Source organism: Zea mays, chromosome 3 (assembly GCF_902167145.1).
Source record: "Zea mays cultivar B73 chromosome 3, Zm-B73-REFERENCE-NAM-5.0, whole genome shotgun sequence".
Taxonomy (NCBI): Eukaryota; Viridiplantae; Streptophyta; class Magnoliopsida; order Poales; family Poaceae; genus Zea; species Zea mays.
This window is the reverse complement of record NC_050098.1, coordinates 203793695-203799881: the sequence shown is the minus strand read 5'-3', so window position 1 is coordinate 203799881 and position 6187 is coordinate 203793695.

Here is a 6187-nt window from a genome sequence, read left to right as displayed (position 1 = left end):
CGGATGAAAAGTAGTAATGTTCATGTGATGTCTAAGTAAAAATACAAATTAGTGTGTGAAGGGCGCAATCGATATACACATTTATACCGGGTTTGATTATTGTGGTGAATGTGTTGTTGATTGTGTACGGAAATTCTAGCGCACGAAATAACTTGTATAAAAATTAGTAAGTCTACTTGTTAGTTATCACTTGGTCATTTTAACTCTAACAATTGTCAAGGTGTTAGAATAATTTAAGTATCTAGAACGCGGCAATTCTTGAATTGTATAGGAGCTGAAATTTATTAATTGTTGTTTTGGACTGCACGCAGTGATTTCCCTGTGCTGTATGTTTGATGAACTAAATTGTATTTTCTGTAGATATGTGCTATATAAAAGTGGTAGATAACTTTATTATCTTGCTTGTGTTAAAATCTGACAGCCATAAGTCTGATCGTTTAGGAGTTATGCTGTTCACAAATTCAGTAACTGAATCTGCCCAAATTCTATACAGATTTCAGAAACTGCATTGTTTGTCTAATTTAATGTTACAATCTGTTCATGGTCGTTATAAGAAAGTTGTAGATGCTTTTCTTATCTTGCTTGTGTTAAAATTTCACAACCATAGGCCTAATAGTTTAAGAGTTATGAATTTCACAAACTGGTTGTTGTGTTCTGTCCACTGTTAGAACATATTTTGAAAACTGTAATGTTTGATTTGATTAAACCTGGAATCACTTCTTGGTGATTATAAAAATATGTAGTGCTTTTGCCAAGCTTTCCAAAAAGTCTTGGATCACTCTTTTTGGTGATCTGAAGATTAAGTTATGGATGTTTATAATCTGAAGACTGAATCTGTCCAATTCTGGACAGCAAAGCCTTCTAGTGTCTTTTGTCCTTAGTTAAATATTGAATCACCTTGAGATGTTTATAAATGATATGTAGAAAATTTTATTACCTTTCCAGAAAGTCTAGGATCAATTTGTTTGGATGTCTGAACATGTAGTTATGAATTTTTGAAGTCACAAGTCTGAATCTGTCCAACCTGAACAGACCTGTTATTTTTGCACAGTTCAACTTTGCTAAGAGTCTAGTCATATTGAGACGATAATACCAAAGTTGTAGAGCGTTTCCTAAGCTTTCCAAAAAGTATTTGTTCACTATTTTTGGATAAATATTTGAAGAGTTATGACTGAAACAAGTAACTGCTGTGCTGCTGTCCTAATTTTATTATGTTTGGTGGATTGCTCTACTCTGTGGTGTATTTCTTGAGTCGACTGTTTCCTCGTTTTGACTTTGGTTGAACACGCAGTAATGATAAGATAACTAATATAATTGAGCCTAAGTATATAGGTAACTAGTATACGTCTCACTAAGTTAGTGAACCAAATTAGTGAGAGTCTAATAAGTGTTTGCCTAGTGAATAATTTTAAAGCCCAATTAAGTGTCTAGTTCCTTTTCAACTAAGTCTATCTATATATAAGTTGTAGCGAACTTGCGTACTTAACTAATTTAATGTTAGGTAACTAATGGACGATTAAGTGAACATGGTAAACACTTGTGCGCATGCTTGTGTGATCATGTTTGTATTGGTTAAGTAAAGTAAGCGTCGTCATCTTTCCAGTGGTAGCGACTACGTATGCCCGATGACGTGTAGATAACTAATGCTAACGCGTGGTGGTTTACGGTGTCTTCTAAATTAATGTTAGTTCGCTACTATGTCTTTGTATATCTTGTGGTATTTTTCATCATATTCATACATATGCATCTTGCATCTCATTTAGGACCGAGAGAGGATGATCGTGCAAGTGATGTGGTGCCAACCACAAGGTGCAGTAGGTGGACGACCCAAGAAAGGATGGACTTAACCAGTGGATGCTCGCCAAGCGAGTACCCCCCCAGCAAACACTATCTAAGTGTTAAATTAAAGGCAAGCCCCGGTTTTATGCATAACCGTTTATATATATGCTATTTTACTACACTTAATGTTTGTAGGCTTGTACCGTGCACTTAAGTGTAGGAGTTGCCTGAAACCCTAGTTGCATGAACTCAGGATTCCTTTTGAGATGGATACTAGTATGCTAGGTCGAGTAGCTGTTATGCTAAATCAGGATCTCGGTAGAAGTCGAGTGATTTTTCTAGCACTCGCGCGAGGTCAGGAATTGGTTGTATCCATTTTTGATAACAGAATGATGATGGTCTGTGGACACGGATCCATGGGGATGCGTTGTCTATGAGACGAAATTGGAATAAGGATTAACGTGTGGATACCTGTGTCAAGCTTTTGAACGTACTAAGCACATGTCGGGAAAAATGGTAACCGGTAAACCTAGTACCTGAGTGAAGCCGGGCGCGGACTTTATCCCTCACGCGACCTGAGACTGGGTCTCCCATTCTAGATATGGTGGGTACAAGTGCGGCCACTGCACGGCGGCGACCGGGGTCAGTGGAGCATTGTATGCCAAGGCGGTGAGGCCTGGACGCGAACGGGGAATCGATGGGGACGGTTGACATGTGTGGGGACGGAGTGCCCTGACATGTCGTGTGTTTAGGTTTACCTTGCAAGGTTAAAACTCGATTCAAATCGTCTGCTTCTCGCAGCTAATGAGACTGCTTGATCCATTGTACTGCATTGAGTAATAAGTGGAAATGAGATGATTGGAAAAAGATGTTGATTGATATAATGCTTGATACCATGTATGAATAGATAGGTTCTCATCTAGTCTAAAATTATTATTCTAGAACTTGAAAAGCTAAAACTTGATTTTAGACTCAGCTAGTGCTTTTGGCAAACCAAACCCCTCAGCCAAACAGCTGCATGTCTAGAGGTAGAGGAGTAGACTCCTCACACCGGGTAAGTCTAGCTGAGTATTAGTATACTCAGCCTTGCTTGTGGCATAATTTTTGCAGGTACCTCCTTGATTTGGTTGATGGTGTGACTTGGCCTCCATCCCCGCCACCGGGATAGACGGTCGAGTGGGTTGCTGTTTCCGCAGGAGAGGACCAGGAGCAGTAGTGTGGCCAGGCTTCGCCATGTTACTCGGTTCTTCTCCGTTAGTTATTTCCGCTGCATTAAAAACTATTGTTACTATTTCTGAAACTCCGATAATGTAATTACTAATGATACTTATTAAATTTGTGGTATTATGCTTTATTGTATTTCTCTGTGCCTCACCTTCGAGTGAGCTAGTGGTATTCGATCCTGGATAAGTGGCTTTATCGGACTAGATCCGAGGGACTAACGGGCTATTCCGATTTAAGTGTGCTGATGCCTTTAAGGGTACGACTTGGGCACTTAAGCTGGAATAATTCAGGCGGTTCCGCCACAGCTGGTATCGGAGCGAATACCCGTATAGAGAAGTCAATAAGTCATGATTACCAACCTTTTCTAAAGTAAAACTTGCTTAGAAACCAAAGTTGGATAGATATCAGGACGATAAGGATAGACCTAGGACGTGAAACCTTAGGAAATAGATGGGTAGCTAGGTGGCTATTTATATAGGCCATAAAGGCTACTAATACTATTAATAAGGATGCTGTAGAAGCACCCGAAAAATTAGTTAGGTCTGAGAAGACGACTAGAATGAGCATGCATCATGATTGTCGCATTATCATTGTCTCTTGTACACCAACATGCTTCTCTCACCTTTATTCCAATAATAATAACTGGTGAATAATGTGATGTACTGCTATGTTAGAAATACCTTACCTCGTGTCAGAATGATAAGTCTTGTTAGGTCGTGCTATGTGTCTCTCTTGCCTTGCCATCTAGGTAGTATTGTAATTGTTCAACCCTTTTTGCTAATAAAAATTGTTGCCAGTTTTGCCAAAAAAAGACCCCCCCTCCAAACAACCTCAAGTTCAGCAAGTAAAATCTTCAAAAAAAATTTATCACATGCTTGTGTTAGTGTTTTTCGAACCCTTGTGTGTTCTACGCTTGAAGTTACACCTACACAGCTTGTAGATCTCTTTAGCTTCACTAGACCAACTAAAGCTTCCTTGTGCACTTGTTTATGTAAAAAAAGTTTATTGTCTATTCGCGCAAACCATGTCTAGCCTCACATTCTTTTTTTGGAAACCTTGTCCCAAAATCCTCATTAAATTCTCCTCTGCTCAACCTAGAAGCCATCTAGTTTGATGACCTCTCTTTTCACCTGGATCTAGTAAACCTTTACCTTTGTGAATCATGTTGTGGCTTATCATCCGAATCTCCGGATCCCTTAATGATTCTGCCCTGATATCTGGTTATCTGCTATAACCTGTTCTCATGTATCAAATGTGGATCAGTCTAATATCTCATTATGATCGTTCTCATACTCTTCTCTGAGGATCATGACGCTGTTTTATCGATTGTATCTCTAAGCAGTGTATCCATTTGGTTCAATGGATTATGCTGTTGACTTTAGTCCTCTCATGTCTCAGCAAGTTGCCAATCTTGATCTCATGGTTGGTTCCCCTCATATCCACTCTCGTATAAATCTCTGACCTGATAATCTCCGTGTCAATCATAAAATAATTCTCTAAGTTGAAGAAAATTCTCATGTGATGCTCTTTTGCCAGCAATCTCTGCTTCAACTCCGATCACATTCTTATTTTCTGAGCCATACTCTCATGGGCTCCAACTATCGGAGCTATGTGAATTTCTTATTGGCTGCGTTTGGTAATGGTGTCATGACTAACGACTGATGGTGTCGCGACGAAACCGAGAGCCTACTATGGTGCACACATGGTTGAGCTGTTCGGCACGCGCAGGTATCGCGGTCAATAGTGATCCATTATGAAACTACACCGATGTGCTGTGTTTTGGAACATTCTCTCAAAGTGGTCATGGCATTTTGTCTCAATATGTCGCGATATTCTATCCAAATCTATCTTCAGTATCTTGTCAGATGACATCTCATGAATTTGCATCTATCTTCAATTTGGGAGTTACATGCCTCTATACCCTTAAAGATCCTCATTCGAATCTCGGGACGAGATTCTTTTAAGGGGGGAAGGCTGTGACACCCCAGGTGTCAGTTTCGTGTTATGACGGGAGATTTGTCCTAATCTCGGACGCTCAGTGAAATTTTCTATTTCTCGATCACGTTTATCTCCATTTATCAAGTTACTTGTGAAGGTTTCACCGATTTCTGATTTTACTCGATCTCCAGAAGGCCGAATTTGGAGCCTGTTAAAAACTTTTATTCTCGACGCAAATGCAAACTCGAAAATCATTCTCTATTTATAAATCTCGACCAAAACTCATTTAATCAAGCGCTCGACAGTTGCTAGTCGAGCTGTATCCGAATCCAATTTCTCGATGTTCGATCTATATCCAACCCCGATTTCTCGACTAGCGATCCATGTCCAAATATTCTATCCGGGTTCGTATTCTTAAGCGGAATCTCTAATGTGTCAGCTTCAAAATAAATCTTACCCGACCTAACTTGTTAATACTCGTAGCCGATCCAAATTCGAAAACATAGAATAAAGACTCACACAAAATGGTAAACCTAAATTCATGACAACCGTATTTTTGAGAGAGAGCCGCGAATAAAAATGGGGCGTAATTTTAAGTTTTGGCACGAGCAAAAGCGACACTAATTCTTAAAAAAAGGGAACAATTTGTGTTATTTATTTTTAATCCGAGCTATGAGGTTCTAATTCAAGAGCACGATCACATTGAGTCAAAGCATTTTAAAAAAAAGGATAATAAGACACAATATTTTTTCCAAGCAACGTCGACTCGAACCCCTGTCTGATCTGCCGCAGCGTTCGTTTGTCGTGATCTTATATAGTTCGAAACCCATCGACAATTAATTTAAGTGGAGAGTTTAAAACCTAGTTTCTTTAATTAATTATTCTCTTGAATTGCTGTTAGGGGTTGTGAAAAAAAGAAAACACACGCACACCACCCTTCTCCCTGCACACACGCCACCACCTGGTCCTGGCGCTCGGCCCCGTGCTCTCTGCGCCAATGGCTGCAGCCTGCCAGTGGGAATTGCCGTCCAATCCCAGCCAATGGAATTCCAGCGATACCTCGTTAAATCAACCGAGCAGCCGCTCCTCCCCCCCTCTGATTTGCGCAGGAGCAAGGGAGCTCCCATGGCTACCTCCCTGGCATCCGCTCTCATCAACTCCCTCAACGCCAGCCTCCTCTGCCCCAGGTCCAGCGACCCCTCTCCTCCATGGCTGAGCACCCAAGTGCAGGCGCCCAAGACAAGCC